General features: G+C 37.5%; 1 long non-coding RNA gene across 1 annotated transcript; it reads right to left on the bottom strand.

The window, feature by feature from the left end:
- Nucleotides 1-11,054: 11,054 nt before the first annotated feature.
- Nucleotides 11,055-15,959, bottom strand: LOC128317195 (uncharacterized). Its single transcript, XR_008300716.1, has 3 exons — nt 15,574-15,959; nt 12,679-12,882; nt 11,055-11,962 (listed from the first exon to the last, which is right to left on the bottom strand). It is a non-coding gene; the product is annotated as an uncharacterized LOC128317195 (long non-coding RNA).
- Between the last annotated feature and the right edge of the window lie 1,174 nt (nt 15,960-17,133).

The raw sequence follows: 17,133 nt of genomic DNA, 5'->3' as shown, positions 1-17,133 counted from the left end.
CCTCTGTACACCACCACAATTGTTTTGGAATGGAGCAATCAAGATTTGATTGAAGTGTAGACTTTCGGCTTTAATTCAAGGGGTTTAACAAAAATATTGAATTAACTGTTTAGGAATTACAGCCAAATTCCTCAATTTTTTAGAGTCCTTCCATTTTCACAGGCTCAAAAGTAATCGGACGGTTGACTGATAAGCAGTTTCATGGCCTTGTGTGGCCTGTTTTTTTGTTATTTCATGACAAATTAAGGAGATAAAAGGTCTGGAGTTGATTCCAAGTGTTGAATTTGCATTTCATGGGAGCTCTCAATATGCAGTCCAAAGAGGTGAGGATACAAGTGAAAAAACAAAACAGACCTATCAGAGAGACAGCAGAAAGTTTATGAGTGGCCTAAGGAACAATTTGGTACATTCTTAAAAACAAGGAATGCGCTGGCGAGCTCAGCAACACCAAAAGGCCGGGAAGATATCTGGATGAATGGAGAATTCTTTCTTTGCTGAAGAAAAACGCCTTCACAACATCTAGTGAAGTCAAAAACATTCTAAAGGAGGTAGGCGTATCATTTGTCAAAATCTGCAATCAAGAGACACCTTCATGAATGTAAATACAGACGGTTTACCTCAAGATGCAAACCACTGGTAACACTCAAGATCAGAAAGGAAAGATTAGACTTTGCTAGAAAACATCGATTCTTTGGACAGATGAAACCAAAACTAACTTGTACCAGAATGATGGGAAGAGACAAGTATGGAGAAGGAAAGGAAGGGCTCATGATCCAAAGCGTACCACATCGTCTGTCAAACATGTGGAGGCAGTGTTATGGCATGGGCATGTTTGGCTGCCAATGGAACAGGCTCACTGGTGTTTATTGATGATGTGACTGCTGATAGAAGTAGCAGGATGAATTCTGAAGTGTATAGAGCTATATTTTCTGCTCAGATTCAGTCAAATGCTGCAAAACTGCAGGACAGCGCTTCACAGTACAGATGGATAATGACCCAAAACGTACCGTGAAAGCAACCCAAGAGCTTGGAAATGGAATGTTCTTAAATGGTCAAATCACTCACCTGACCTCAACCCAACTGAGCATGCTTTTCACTTACTGAAGACAAACCTGAAGGCAGAAAGACCCAAAAACAAGAAGCAACTGAAGGCCGCTGCATTAAAGGGCTGGCAAATCATCTCAAGGGAGGAAACTCAACATTTGATGTCCATGGGTTCCAGACTTCAGGCAGAAATAGTATTTGCATCTAAAGTATTTGCATCTAAGTATTAAAAATAATCCTAATATGTATGATTGTTAGTTGTCCAGTTACTTTTGAAAATGGAGGGACTATGTGGCTGTAATTCCTAAATGATTAATGCAATATTTTTGTTAAACCTCTTGAATTAAAGCTGAAAGTCTACACTTCAATCACATCTCGATTGCTTTTGCATTTCAAATCCATTGTGGTCCTGTCCAAATATTTACGGACCCAACTGTATCTATAGCTGTGTTCTGATTCAGACCGGAAGTGGGCGTTGTCTACATATACATATATATGTGTGTATGTGTGTGTGTGCTTGCATGTGAACCCTCCCACTGCCCCTGGAAACCCTGCAAAAAAATACCTCAGGGCTGCTTGGTATAAGAAGGGTATAAGAATTTTTTTCATTCACAATATATAACAACAAAACGCAATTTGCAACATAAATTTAACATAAATTTATTCAACTCCTGATCTTGTACATTTCCTCATCTTTTTTTAACCCAGGTTCTGGGTTTGGTACATTCCCGAAAGATCAGAAACGTTCAACCGAATCTACAAGTTGCAATGAATGTACGAGTTAATATATTTTTGAATTATTTTCCTTTTTCAAGTTATTTTTTATTAGATGTCTTGTTTAAAATGCTACACAAAAATCGATTTGCATTCAATGGTACTTTTGGTTAACATAATTGACACCTGATTTATTATATTAATATACTAATTTACATATGAATGAACATGGCCATGAAATGATTTGCACAAGAAAAGTCTTCTAGAAATAGTTGCACATGAAAATTCTACTTTGTGAATTCTCTGATTAAAGCTGTGTAGAAACCTTTAATGAAAATGTGTGTCAAAATGGCCTGGATGCATTCAGAGGTAACCTCCAAATGGTCTGTCAGAGATGTTTCTGAGAAGAATTTATTCTTTAAAAAAAAAAAATCAGTTTAAAATGTAGTGATAAAATGAACAGTGGTTATAGTTAGTGGTGGGAAATTTTCATCTTAAGTGTGAATTTAAAATAATTAGGCCTTATTGCTGTATTAATAATAATAATAATAATAATAATAACAGTGCACAATATTGTTTTTGAGTACAAAGCTGCATTAAAATGTTTAATAAAGTTTCTTTTCACTTGTTTGTAAAATCATTTCTTCTTTTTGACCTTACAGCAATACCTGCAAGGGGCGCTCTAGATTCCTACACACACACACACACACTCCTCAAGAGACTGCAGTAGGCTGAGTGTCCGCTCCACTGCTTGACTCTGTGTGTGTGTGTGTGTGTGTGTCTGTGTGTGTGTGTGTTTGTGTGTTCATTATTCATGCCCTGAATAATGAGGGTTAGGTTTCCCCACTGGTCCACTCTAATCCCTACTGCGAGTGACACAGAATTATTCAGCATCATCTTAAAAATAAATCCATATCAGGTGTGTGTGTGTGTGTGTCTGCGCGCTGGACGTTGTCAAGTATATTGGGTTCATAGACAGACAAGCTAAAGTGCATGTCTAACAAAAATAGCAATAAAACATAATAAACATTCTGCTCATGATGCATCCAGACATGCAAAGCCAAACACCCCACACACTCTCTGCACTGCTCCCACTCAGTCTGGGTTAAATCTGCTGATTATTTGGTCGTGAAAACAACTAAGCAGCAATGGGTTAAACTTTAGTGAAGATATTAAATATAGTCCAATATACACATTATATATTATACAACACATGTCCCTTATACATTATTAATGATAATACTAAATATCATACATTACTCAAACAGGTTAAGTATCAAGTCCTTCATGATATTAAAAAATCGTTGCTTTTCTTCTACCTAGACTACGTGTTATTTTAAATATGAAACAATCAATTTAAAAAAAAACGTTCTTGGAAATGAACAGCATTTTTGCATGAACGAGGGAAGTTGGAGAGATGCTTTCTTTATTTTTCTTTATGTGCACTTTTTTCTGTTAACCATTTCCTGAGCACTAAACCACTGCCTGTGTAGAGGGGCAGCCCCACAAGCACACATACACACACATGCAAATGCTTTCTGTGCACACACATATATACATCTATACATCCAATAACACTGCCATTGCATGTAAGGATTCAATAAAGAGTCCCATATTTCTAAAGGCACAAGGAATAATGAAGACACTTTAAAGGATGCAAAGCTGTTTTATAAATGCAACATTTTTTTGGGCTCCCAACACCCATGAGCACACATATGTTAATTCCTTCAGAGGAAGAGTCACAGGGAAAGTGTTTAAATAGGTCAGTGCCTTCTCTTTTTTTTCTCAGCTTGTTATTATTTATGGCACCTTCTTGTGCCCTGCACTTAACACTAAACTAAGTGTACTAGCCTTTTCTCTTTACTCTTCTGTTTAGTCCATGTGGAGTTGGCCAACATGAAGGAGTACTGAAGTCAGTTTGGGCTGCAGAAACAATTTTTTTTCAGTGGAGGGAAAATGCAAACTTGAGGAAGTGGACTGTTCACCCTATAAAACTGGGATAAAGTGGACTTTTCTGCACATTAAGGAATCCTAAATGCTAATTTTTGATTGAAGAACTCAAACAAAATGAAGTCAAGATGCTTTCACACTTGACTTGTGCTATAAGCTACTAAATATTTAATTTTCTAAGTATTAGGCAATTGAGAATCTTGACATGAACACACTAACTGTACACCGGTTTTCAACAAAAGAACAGAAAGATGTAGTCTGGTCTAAAAGCCAGCACCCCCAGCAATGAAAGATGTGTAATTTAATAACCTCACTGTTTAATTTGCTTCATTTGTAAAGAAATTTAGATTGTTGATCTTTCAGTTGTGCAATTTTTTTAGTTTTATCAAAATTAGATGTTACAATTCCATCCATTTTCCTTACCACTTATCCTACACAGGGTCGCGGGGTAGCCTGGAGCCTATTCCAGGCAGGGGACATCCTGGCCAGGGTGCCAACCCATCGCAGGGCACAATCACACACACATAAACACACTACGGACAATTTAGAGATGCCAATCAGCCTTCAACACATGTCTTTGGATGGGGAGGAAACCCCCAAAACACAGGGAGAACATGCAAACTCCGGGCATACAGGGTGGAGATGGGACTCGAACCCCCAACCCCTATGGTGCGAGGTAGACGTGAAGCCATTGTGCCCCCCAGGTTACAATTTTTAAAAGCAATTAGGGCAAATATGATGCTCTCTGATTGCTAATAATTGCTCTCCAAAGACACATAGCTAATTATGAAGCAGTGTGTAACAGTGTGGATTAGAAAAGACAGAAAAACTATGGACTAAAAATGATGGCAGTGTTCATTTTGATAGATTATGTTCGAATAGATTTTTCAAAGGAAATTCAAATGTATTCGATACAACAGGTGTGCTTCCCATCACCATTGTCACAGTGTGTGAGAAATACTAAGGAAATATCATGAACTGTCCTATCTGCTGCTTCTATCCCACTCATAAACAAAACATTCACAAGGAGAGCAAGGGGCATCGTGATTCCTGCCCAGATGGGCCTCGTTTAACGCTTGTTGTAGTTCCCATTTTTGCCACTAGGAGGATTACTAACTCTAGCACGCTAAATGGGGCAGTGAGCACAGCGATTATGCAACACACCAACAACTGAGCAACACAAATATGACAAATATGACCTTTATCTCTACACAAGGCTTAAAAGGCTAAAACTCTAAAGGGCTCTTCTGTGTGTATCTTTGAAGAAACCCTACAGTGAAGTGTTTCCCTTACAGAAATAGTGGCTAGTAGAACTCCTTTATGAATCTCAAAAATCTCCAAAGTATGTTTTTTATCCCTAGGAGTGTATGTTAAAACTTTTTTTCAACAATTGAAAGAAAAAAGGGGATTTTTGGTTTTGGCTGGGGTTTTAGGATTGAGCAATACATTATATCATGAAGTCTTCACATAAATAGAATGATGTGATGGCAAGTATTACACAGCTGCATTCATGAGTTCTACATTTTTTTTTTATTATAATAATGCTTTACTGACTTCATGTCATGTTTTCTCCAAATTCCAAACATGATACAAATTATAACCATTTCATTCAAACCAATACACTGAATGTACAGTTCTGTTGTCTGTCCTTTTGTGTAATCTGTACTTTGATTGGACAACATCTGCTTTATCTATCTAGTTTTTGTTTAATCTCCAAAGGCATTTTGAGGAAAAAAAAGGATAAATAGAGTAAATAATCCTTCTCATTTGAGTTCATTGCACCCACAACTGTACTTCACATGTGTCTTCTCAGTCAATGCTGATGACGTGTTACGGATGTGTCAGGGAAGCAGGCTGAAAAATATCAGCCCAACGGATGATCATGATCACTGTGTGATCACCTGCCACGACTGTCACTGCATGAATCTACGGTCTGAACTAGAAAAAAAATCAGCCCCAGCCTCAATTCTTCATACCATTCTGTGTGTTTTTCTTATGACCATTGGTGGTGCTGTTGCATGTGGTTCCACAAAAAAGTCTAATATAATCCACTTTAAGACAATGAGATAAAAGCAATAATCTGACGTCGATGCCAAAAATGAAACAATATTCATGTCTTTTCATCTTTAAAAGACAAGGGCAGGCCCCGCCTCCATGTTGTTGTCTACAAATTGTATTCACACTTGGACTAAATGACATTCTGGTCCAGGTTATCAGAAGTTATTACACAATCCTTTTAAAGTCATTGACTGTTACATCTTTAAACCAACTTGAGCAATCCAAAGCCTGACCCATGCTTGCAGTGCATTATGGGAAAATAGACTACACTTAAAGAGGGCACTTAAAAACACGTTGTTAGAAAGGTTTCTCTGGTTATCATTCGGGTCATGTTAATTTAAAAAAAAAAAAAAAAAAAAAAAAACTAGACACGAATTGTAGTGATCGGGACAGAGGCTTTATACCGTTAGACCCAAACAGGAAGAAGGGGTGGTGGCTTGGTGGTGACATGCTCCTTTAACACCTTTTAAAAGCCAAACTTTCCTATCAAGCAAGTCTGCATGATGCATTTCCTTCTGCACATTATCAAACAATACTGTTCTTATTGAAATAATTACAGTTGTTTCTTCACGTTTTTTTGTATTACAGTTATCCTTAAATCAGTAAATTATGAGTAAAGAACATTTAAAAAGGGCAAAAAGTTAGTGGGCGGATGGTAGACCATAGTCACATGAAGATCAAGGACATCATGTCCCTTGATAAACATATTTGTTCACACATTTGTTCTCACTTGGGCAAAATAACATTCTGGTCATGATGCATCCTGATACGCAAAGTGAAACACCCCACACAAACACACACACACACCACACACACTCCACTGCTCCCACTCTTGTCTGTCTAGAATCTGTTGCTTAAAATGTCATGAAAACAAAACACTAATGAGTTAGTTAAACCGAAAATCTAATTATATCCTCTGGTAAAAGTTGATGTACAGCTTCAGATTCTTCACTAAAGTTAAAAAATTAAAGTACAAAAGGACGCTTAAGTTTATTTAAAGTGTGTAGGTATAAGTACAAGATTCACAAAAGAGAAAAACGTCTGCCTAAAATCACACACTGATTTTAGTTACTGATGGCAATTTAGTGCCTCTTTCACCAAAGAACCAAGGAACATGAGGAAGCATTAGCTAAGGCTAACTAAGAGAGTCCTAACCTAACCTCTCAAATGCTAGCTAGCATGATAGTACCAACTAGTTCAATGCTAATCGCTAGCTATCACAATACAAAATGTTGTGGTACAATACAAAGCGTATGTAGAAGCAGATTAATTACAGTGATGGGTATGAAGTCTCAGTCTTGCTATCACATCTATCTTACATCAACTCCTTCACGCTGTCTAACGCTGATCTTTAGATATTTTGATCTATTTCTATTTTTAAAGTAGAGATTCTTAAAAACCAGACTTAACCACAGCTCGAAAGGAATGGGACTTTGTCACATCCCACGTCTACCTGTATTCTGCTAATTCAATATACCTTATGCTTACATAGCAGAAATTCTGCTTTCCTTCATTTGGGTTTTAGTGCAGGGAAAGCACAAAAATTTCAGCACTTCGAAACCACAATTTGACACCTGTGACCTAAATCACAATGTAAACATGTGTGTGTGGGTGTGTGTAGACATTATGTACTTACAGAGACACCCTCTTTGCACTTTATAGAAGACAATGCAAGTGCTAAGACTTTCAAAGTTTTGAAGCTAACATTGTTTTTATGAGCTTTTGTTATTGCATGTTTTATTGTCTGCAAGCATGTCCCAGTTCTGTATGTGTGTGTGTGTGTGTGTTTATGTGTGTGTATGCACTCATAATGTATGCCTCAGTGAGTTTTTTCAAGCAGTATTGGAATCCCCGCTCTCCTCAGGGATACAGGATGAGCAACTGGTGTGGAATGGCAGAAGAAGTGTGTGTGTGTGTGTGTGTGTGTGTGTGGGCCAACAGAGAGCGCCTGGTTTTAATGGATCATATGGTTGATAAAGCATGGAATAGAGCGCCAGCCATCATCGATCCTACACTCAGGCCAGTACTTCTGTGCTCCTTAGGGGATACCGACACACACACATACACACACAGACACACACACACACACACACAGACATAGATGGTACTATTCTTGTAAGGACCTTCCATTTAATGTAGCTAATTATTGCTATGCTACACCTAAATCTAACTCTAACCTTAACCCCAGTAACAAGCTTTTGCCTGGTTTAAATTTTAAATAAAAGCTGCAGGTTTTGTAACAAAAAGCAGTTTTCCTCTGGAGAACCAGTCAAATGTCACCACAAGGCCAAAACTTTTAATGTTTCTATCATTGTGGCTTCATTTGATCACCACCAAGATATAAAAACCTGCACATTCTCTCTCTCTCTCTCTCTCTCTCTCTCTCTCTCTCTCTCTCTCTCTATCTCTCTCTCATTCCTTATGACCTTCATATCAAATCAAGAAACTCAAATCCAAAATAATCTGAATAGAACAAAGTGTTAGTGTAAAGCTGAACATACGTAGAGGAGGTCCAGTATCTGCATTTAGCAGTAAATAGTCCATAGATTCAGGCCTTATTTGCTTAAAGGAGCAGTTAGTAATGTTTAGAGCGCTCTGCTACAAACTTGTTTCAACAAGCGCTGTTAAAACATATTGTTTAATGCAGAGCTGCTGAGCACATAGGCTGAGATGAAGCCTGTTTTGGGCCAGAAAAAAAGAGGGGGTAGAGGGGGGGGTGAAGGAATCAGCAGGAACCAATCAGAGGTGGGTAGAGTAGCCAAAAACCTTACTCAAATAAAAGTACTAAAACAGTTACTAAAACATAATGACTTAAGTAAGAGTAAAAGTGTAAGCTAGGTGACATGGCCGTCTTAGTATTTAGAATGATCATGGATCAGGGCTATCAAATTAAAAAAAAAAACAACAACTTTTAATTACATAGAATGCTTTTACTATTAATTAACCAGATAGAACCAACAGTTCTGCTACAGGAGTCATTCATATCACACAAACTATGGAAGATACAAATTCTCACTTTCTTCATCCAAGGAAATCACACAGTGGCAATATCATAATTCTATCACAAACTACTGATTATGATTTCTTTTTTCATGCAGAAAATTTCATGCAAATTTTTTTTTTTAATTGTGTATGCCCCAGGAAGGCACAGTTAGGTCAAATCCTGGCTTCGTATTCACTATATATGCTCACTACTGTGTGTAAAATAATAGTGACATTCAAGAACCTGCAGAGTGCAATACACACCCAGTGCCATTTGAGATTTAGTCACGAAACAAAATGTAGCAGGAACACAATAACAAACAAATTTTTGTCTTTTACAAATGTGATACTGCATGTGAGTATTTTGATTAAAACTGCTATTACAAATACAGTTTATTATAAATGAATGCAAATGAAATGGGGTAGATGTGATACTTTACTACCACTGGGTTCACAAATTCAGCATTTCTCTGAAGTTTTTTGGAAATTATACACTGTATATTAATTTCTATATAAAAACACTTTCAGAAATCCAAAACTCCACCTTTAATAATGACATGACGTATATTAAACTGAAAAATAGTAGTTCGCCTGTCCAGAGGAGTTACAACAGTGAGTGAACAGCCAGCACTTTGAGGCCAGAGTGAGTTGGAGAGGTGAGGATATGGTATCACCAGCTCTTAATTTGAGTGCTGGCAAGTTGTCAAAGTGCACTTGGCACGGCACAGGCTCCGGCTGAGAGGGTAAAATAAGCTCTCACAAACCCCTTCCACCCGCCTTCTCTCTCTCTCTCTCTCTCTCACTCTTTTTCTCCCTCTTCAGGAATAGCCACTAGCAGTGCGCTGAGGAGGCAGGAGCACCAGCTCTGATGATGCGCTGCATGTGACTGCTGCTGGAATGTGGCACAGGGGCACAAGCACGCGTGTGTGTGTGACCAGCCGCAGTATGCACTACGTGAGTGTGACGTGAGGGCCACGAGGAGACCCCGAGCAGGACAGTGTGAACCTCCCACCCTCTAATGCTATTACTGGCTGTGCTTTCTAATATTAACCTCCCATCCCTGACATGCCATGGTGTGTGAGGGTGTATGTGTGCTTGTTATTTTTAGGGTGCTTTTTCCACTATGCATTAGGACACACTGTCAGGAGGACAGATTCGGGACAGGGCCTGTGTTATGAAAGAGGGACATGAGCTATGTAACACACATACTCACATTATAACCCGCACATGATTGTAATAATATCACACTCTTTTTAGCACGTGTATATGTGATGAACTTGGCTTTGGACTCAGATTAGATCAGAGCAGGTGAACTCTTAGTTCTTATTCAGTCAGCTGATTCTTAAAACGAGAACATGAGAACTCAGAACCTTCATTTAAATATTCATAGTATAATAAAATATAGACAAAATAAAATATTGTATAAAATTTGCAAGGAATACCAACATAGTTACTATTACAATCACAAAGATGACTATTTTCCTATACCAGCATATGCTAAAGTGTTTTTTATTTTCTTATACCACAACAATTACAATTTTTACTTTATTAATGAACAACACATGCTTTTTAACCAGTTGTTTCCACATTTAATGTTGTACAACATCATGACAGGGAGACAAGTTAGCTCCTGTTATCACTTATGTGTCATCCCTTCACCAGCATGTCTTTTTTCTCTTTCTTAAAGTAAATAAGCCAAAAATGCAACTTGTCATGTCATGCTGAGAAACAAGAAAGTCTAAACATCTCTATCCTGAAGACTTTCCCGGGGTGGAAAACTTACTGACACTAGAGACTTCTTCTATAAATATTACATAAACATGCCCATTCAGAAAACAGCACCATTATACATTTTCCTTTGTTAAAAAAAAAAAAAACGTTTTAAAAATCTGTTTATTTTTAGATTACATGGAATCTTCTGGGTCAGACTGGGTCAAGTTTCCCTTAAATGCTAAAAAAAATTCTTCTGAATATTGACACAAACATAACATTCCACATCATACTACAACTACAAATATATTCAGTTTTTTTTTTTTTTTGTAAATTTAGACTCTAAGGAACAAAAGCGATGTCAACGTATAAATGTCCAAGTCCTACAAATAGTTAAACGTGAGGGATGAACCTTTTTATTTCCTTCACATTGCACCTAAGAGTCTTGTACAGCATGTACACTGTAATACAATAACTCTATTTATGTCTCTCTCTCTCTCTCTCTCTCTCTCTCTCTGTGTCTTTCCATTTCTTTCCTTTGTCTCTTTCAATATTAAAATATTTCTCTTTCATTCCAGTACCCAGTAGTGCCCCCTTTGATTAGTATTATTGTGTAGCACAAACTACAGAACTAATTAGATGATATTCATTTTTCTTTTCATGAAAATAGTGAATAAGAGTCTGATATTGTCCTATAAGAGGAAAAAGGATTCAGGACTGATGGAGTGTTAGCTTTTTTTTTACTAATCTTATCTTATTGCTAAACAAGCAAGATATTTATTTGTTCTCAGAACCTAGTGAAGGCTAGATTTGTCCTTGTTGGGGAATTTGCTGGGAAGTAGTTGAGCTACAGAACTCATGATTGGTGACTATAATGGGAGGTGTTGGTGCATTTCTGCAAATTTTTGTATTTCAAACATATCGGGTGAGCGTGAGTGATTCGAGCCCTCGGCTCACAAGATCTGTGTCTTTTTATACTCCAGTGTGGGTTTTAGCTGGCATGCTGATGACATGGTGAATAAAATTAGACAAAATACATAGGGAACACAGATTGGGGGAAAACATTACTAAGTGTTATGTTCTCTACACCATATTTTAGCTAGCTGTCTAGGGTTAGCAGGCTAGCTGCGTCTATTAGAGATGTGACCCTGAACTACAAACAGCGTGAGTATTTGTGTGCAGATGGATTTTATGTTTATGTTTCTAATAATGTTAGATTCTTTATTTCTAGACCATTTCTAACATGTATAGTCTAATAGTATTTCTAGAAGTTGTTCAGCATTAAACAAGAACACTTCCAACATCCAAACTCTGGGCCACACACTGATATTAACCTATGCACAAAACCCGAACACTTTTTGACCATTTCTTTTGTGTACATATCTTAAATTTTGGTATTAATGTAACGATACATACTACTCTCTACACATATACAGTATTTATTCTTTATATGTGCTTATTATGACATACATACTCTTTATATTACTGCAGCCTGTGTTGATATCTGTAAAAAAAAAAAGAAAAGAAAAGAATGTTGGAAAAAAAGAAATTATTGCATATCTTGTACTTGGTAAATAAAAGTTTCTATTTCTGATCCTGAAAATGAATATTTCCAAGGTGACAGCACTTAGCGCTTGGGCCCAACATAACATTCTCAAAAAGATGTACAATTATGTAACGAATACATAGTGTTCAGTTTAATGTCTAATGTATGTTGTATGTTAATTAATGTTAATGTTAATTGTATGTTAATGTTAAATTACTAATTATTGTCCAGAACAGTGTTAACACACCGTAATTTTATGTTATGATATCAAATAATCTTTTGAAATTCTGAAGACGCACTCAGCATGCATGTGTGTGTGTGTGTGCATTTTTTATTGATGATTTGAGATGGATTGTTATTAATTGCATTATTATTCAGACTTTCTATATTACTGTTATTATTGCAAGTTTTGATTTGCAGTTTGACTGATTTCTTCATGACTAGTGTTTCTAACTTTCCTGACTACAAGCCTATAGTCCAATCTATGTGTTTTAGTCATGGTTTCTTCTTACAACTTTTTTTTTTTTTTTTTTTTTTTTTTTTACACTTGTTTCTGCCTACTTGGGTAAAAATATCTGCCAGTTGAAAATGTATAAATGTATACTGGCCACCAAGTTGGCTTAGTGGTGTCCTAGCACCTATGTGGTTGGGGGTTCAAATCCCGCACTTCGCACCTCTGGGGTTGCCCCCGCTTGCTTCAGAGGTTTCCTCCCACAGTCCAGAGACACACTTTGTAGGCTGATTGTCATTTCCATATTGTCTGTAGTGTGTGAATGTATGTGCGATTGTGTCCTGCGATGGGTTGGCAACCCGTCCAGGGTGTCCCCCGCCTTGTGCCCCGAGTCCCCCTGGGACAGACTCCAGGCTCCCCTGTGACCCTGTGTAGGATAAGAGGTATGGAAAGTAGATGGATGGATGCCAAGTTGTGAGGTCAACATTACATTTTTTTAAATAAAATGTTTGATTTTAATTAATCTTGGAAAACTCCTCAAAGCAGTAGAAGAAATATATTTTAAGAAGTAAACCTGTTTACTATGGACTGGCCTACTAGTAACACATACATATAACAATAAACCAATTGAGCTATTCTGGGAGAAGCTTCATCGAAATGTTCAAGAAAAGCTGTTGTCCAGAAAACTTTATTTAATTCTAGGGAAGTCCTGCAATTATATTCCACAAATATATTCCACAAATATATCAATATTTAATATTAAATATTTCAAATTAGGATGCGTCAATGACTTACTGTTTTTTTAATATTGATACTGTGACTGATACCATGAGTAATGTACATAGTGTTAAGTAATGGAGGTGTCATGGAACAGTTTATTTATCTCTGTTTATGTTGGTTGCTGCCAAGTGCTGCTATTAATGACCTCCTTGTGCTGAGTTTTATATTTAAGATGCTATGCTGGCTAAAGAGAATGTTTAATAGAGAGTGTGACAGCATGCAAACAGAGCACACAGAGCAGTATGAGCAAGCGTGGTCATTAAAAATGTGCGCAAGATACCATGAATTGCACTTTAACTCATGAGTAAAGTGTAGACCTGAAGTGCATGTTTCTCAGAGCTCAGTGCTCGCTGAAGTGAGCTGAAGTGCTCACTGATTAGTGTGACGTGGTACACTACTGGCTTACATCACATAGTATTATGTGGCATCAGATGTTCATATCAGAGCATGTTTTATGAGTATGAATATGAGTAAATGAGCATGGTATTGATACTAGTATTGGTATCAATGCATCCATATTTTAAATATTTACATATATGGTATGCTTCATATATGATATAAACCTGATTAGTATTTAATACAGTGCCTTGTGTAAGTGTTCACTCCCTTGAACTATGAGTGTTACATGATCTCAATATAAATACACCTGGCCCCAGAACGCACCACCAACAATTCTGATCACTTGCCAGACAGGAAATAATGATCTGGCACAACAGTGACAAACAAAATGTTGCATTAAGACTATATTTGCAACAAGAAGCACAGATTAAGAAGACAAGTTAGTGCCTTTAACCTGCTTGAAATCAAACCAAAATAATCATGGGCTGACTAAACCTGTATTTTACTTAAGTCACACGCTGCACTGTACAGTTTTCTTTTCGAAAGGTAACCTGTAATTTTTCAAAACAGCTCACTTGAGAATGCTATTTCCTTGCAATATAACATATTTAGCCTCCAACATGTGCTAAGACACTTGAAGCCTTAAATGTTTAAAAAAGTAACAGACCAATAATTACAGTATAAATGTATATAAAAATTCAGATGATTTTTAGCTTTCTATTATCCTAAGTGAAAAGTCACACTTTGTCTTCACACAAAATGTCTTAATAAGGTGTAGCTTAAAGAGATTCCAGCTAAAAGAGATTCTACTTGTCTCTGGAACTGTACTGGAGGGATGAAGACCATTCTTTCAAAAAATAGTCCCTTAATTAGTGTTTTGCAGACTATCTACCATGATACTCCAAAAGGCTGTATAACATGCAACATGTAAAAGTCCAGTACATGAGCATGCATATACATATAATTAGATTCATGCACATCAATCTCTGTCCAGAAGACTCTCCCATGGCAGAAGACTTTACTGACTGTTTCAAAGCTCTGAAGTTTATCGACACCTTCTAGCCAATCAGATTTGAGAATTCAACAGCACTGCTGTATAAAAAGCAATATATAATTTATTAATTGTAATATTTAATATTTTAGCGTCTCTCTTTCAAAACTGGCTATTATGTTCCTGAAGGTCGATATGGTCCAATGTGGGAGCAGGAGTAATAACAATATTAATATTGCAAGTTGGAAGAATGGTATGAGCTGTTGGTGGATATAAGATGGAAAAGAGAGTGGAAGTATGGCTAAAGACTTTACTGCAATTACAAAAAAAAAAACCAACAACGCTAAGGCTTGCATTCACAAACGCCAAGAAAACATGGATGGTATCAAAGAAAACGCTGTGGTTTAAGTAGCTAACCTTATTGCCAGGAAAAACACCAAAAGAAAAACAAAAATGGCACCCATTCTCAAATCTAGTCTAGTGCAGGATTTCTTAACCCTTTACCCAGTGTGACCCCTTTTCGGTGTTAAAAATATCTCAGAACCCCCACCACCTTGTAAGGCGACTCGGTATGTTACCCCAGACAGCCATCATACTTTGCTGTGGTACAACAGCTGATCATGTTCAGCTGTTAATCGACATTTGCCTATCTTCTATCTCCTGGAGGTGGTGCCATTAAGCAGACATTCGCATACACCCATCAAAATTATTCTGTTTATCTTGTTTATCTTTTTTAGTACCGCTCTCACGACCACCTCAGGACCCCCAGGTTAAGAACCTCTGATCTAATGTATCGTTTTAATATTACCTACGTGTTGTGTAGGTGTGCACACAGTCTTACCTGTTCTCACTCCAAGGCACTGAGCATTAAACAGAGATAAACTAGCACACATTGGACATAAACAAACAAATAAACAAAATGGTGGTACTAGCCACAACAATGAGCTAACCTACACCTGACACCAGAGGGAAGGAGTAGATGTTACAGGACATATCAAAGTAGCTTACCAAGAGCAAACACTAGCGCAAACAAACCAACAAGCAAGCCGACTGGCTAACGTAAAGGCTCCAATGTGCAGCATTTAAATCCACAGCTCGGGCCCTTGGGTTGGGTCTCTGTCTTCCAGTTGCTCAGATCATGTCTGCTCTGCCTTCTGAGTGATCAGTCCATGTCAAACTGATAATGAAGAAAATTGTCGCCTCGGTCCACATGTAGAAGGAGAGCCAGAGAGCAAAGCGCAAACACTTTTTTCATTATGTTTTACTAGCTAATTGCGTATGTTGACTCTGTGACAGAGCATACCACGACATGCCCAACCGCTTTCCAGTATACACACACAGAGAAAAGACTAGGAAAACTGTACACTGCCACTGTACACTACACTGTACTCTGTGTGTGTGTGTGTGTGTTTGAGAGGAGTAGTATGTATGTTTTGCTTGTCTCAGGTTGTTTGATGTTCCATGTGGAAATTTGGCCGTCACACTGAGTTCATCCGTGCACGTGGCTAGAATGTGTATCCTGATGCCGGGGTCTCCCTGCTAATAAAATATGTATTACACACAGAATAACATCCCAGCAGTGCGGTGGTGCAACACACACACAAACACACACACACATTCAGAATTCTAAATGAGAATTCAGTGTGTGTGTATAAGGATGTCTGTATTTGTGTATATACAGTATGTATTTGCTCCTTGTAATTAGATGCGCATAGGCAAATAAGGAAGTTGGAATAGTCCATCAGTCATGCTCTCAACATTAAAGGAGCATTCCACCCATAATGACTTGATGTTGCTAATAATGAATGAAGTTTTTCATATGGATGGTCTCACATGGATATGCTAAAGATTTGCACGTCTCCAGAATAGTTTATGTCTAAGTCTCAGCCTTGTTTCAGTGGATAATCTCTTCTGGATACTGCAGATTTGTACCTAACTGCTGCTGTAATCATAAAGATGGTCCTGTGCTTATTCCAGGACTCTTATCCACATTGTGCCCATACTGATAATCCTTTCAATACACATAGTATTATTTGTATTTACTTTTGTACAAATGCATGCTGTAATGATTTGTAATCCCACTATCCGGTGTCACCCAGAAGTGGGTAGGTTCCCCTTTTGAGTCCGCTCAGGATTTTTTGCTCACATTGCCTCAGAGATTCACCTCTTGTAATAATAAGTTTAAGCTCAGGTCAAACACATTTCCTCTAAATGTTAGAATGTACTTTTATAGATAATTATCTCCTTTCTGTTGGATGGGGATCTGTGGTTATTACCCATAATGCACATAGCATATAGAATTTTTAAAATCAAGAAGATTTTTTGAGAAGTCGTCTGTTTTGCTAGCCAGGCTTCGAGATTTCTCTAGAGAGTCTGGTACTTTTTGTCATTAAACATCATCAAGAATCGTCTGCTTTCCCTGGTAGAGGCAGTTTGATTGACATTACAAACAACACATTTACTCACCACTAACTGATTCCAAAGTAACTTTCTAATAACCCTTTTTTATATAATTCGGTGGTGTCTTTTGACTATATTTTGGTCTATAAAGCTAGTCGAGTCACGGTT

The sequence above is a fragment of the Pangasianodon hypophthalmus genome, chromosome 22 (genome assembly GCF_027358585.1).
Source record: "Pangasianodon hypophthalmus isolate fPanHyp1 chromosome 22, fPanHyp1.pri, whole genome shotgun sequence".
Lineage (NCBI taxonomy): Eukaryota > Metazoa > Chordata > Actinopteri > Siluriformes > Pangasiidae > Pangasianodon > Pangasianodon hypophthalmus.
Note: the sequence above shows the minus strand (reverse complement) of the source record. Positions and strands in the feature narration are given on the sequence as shown.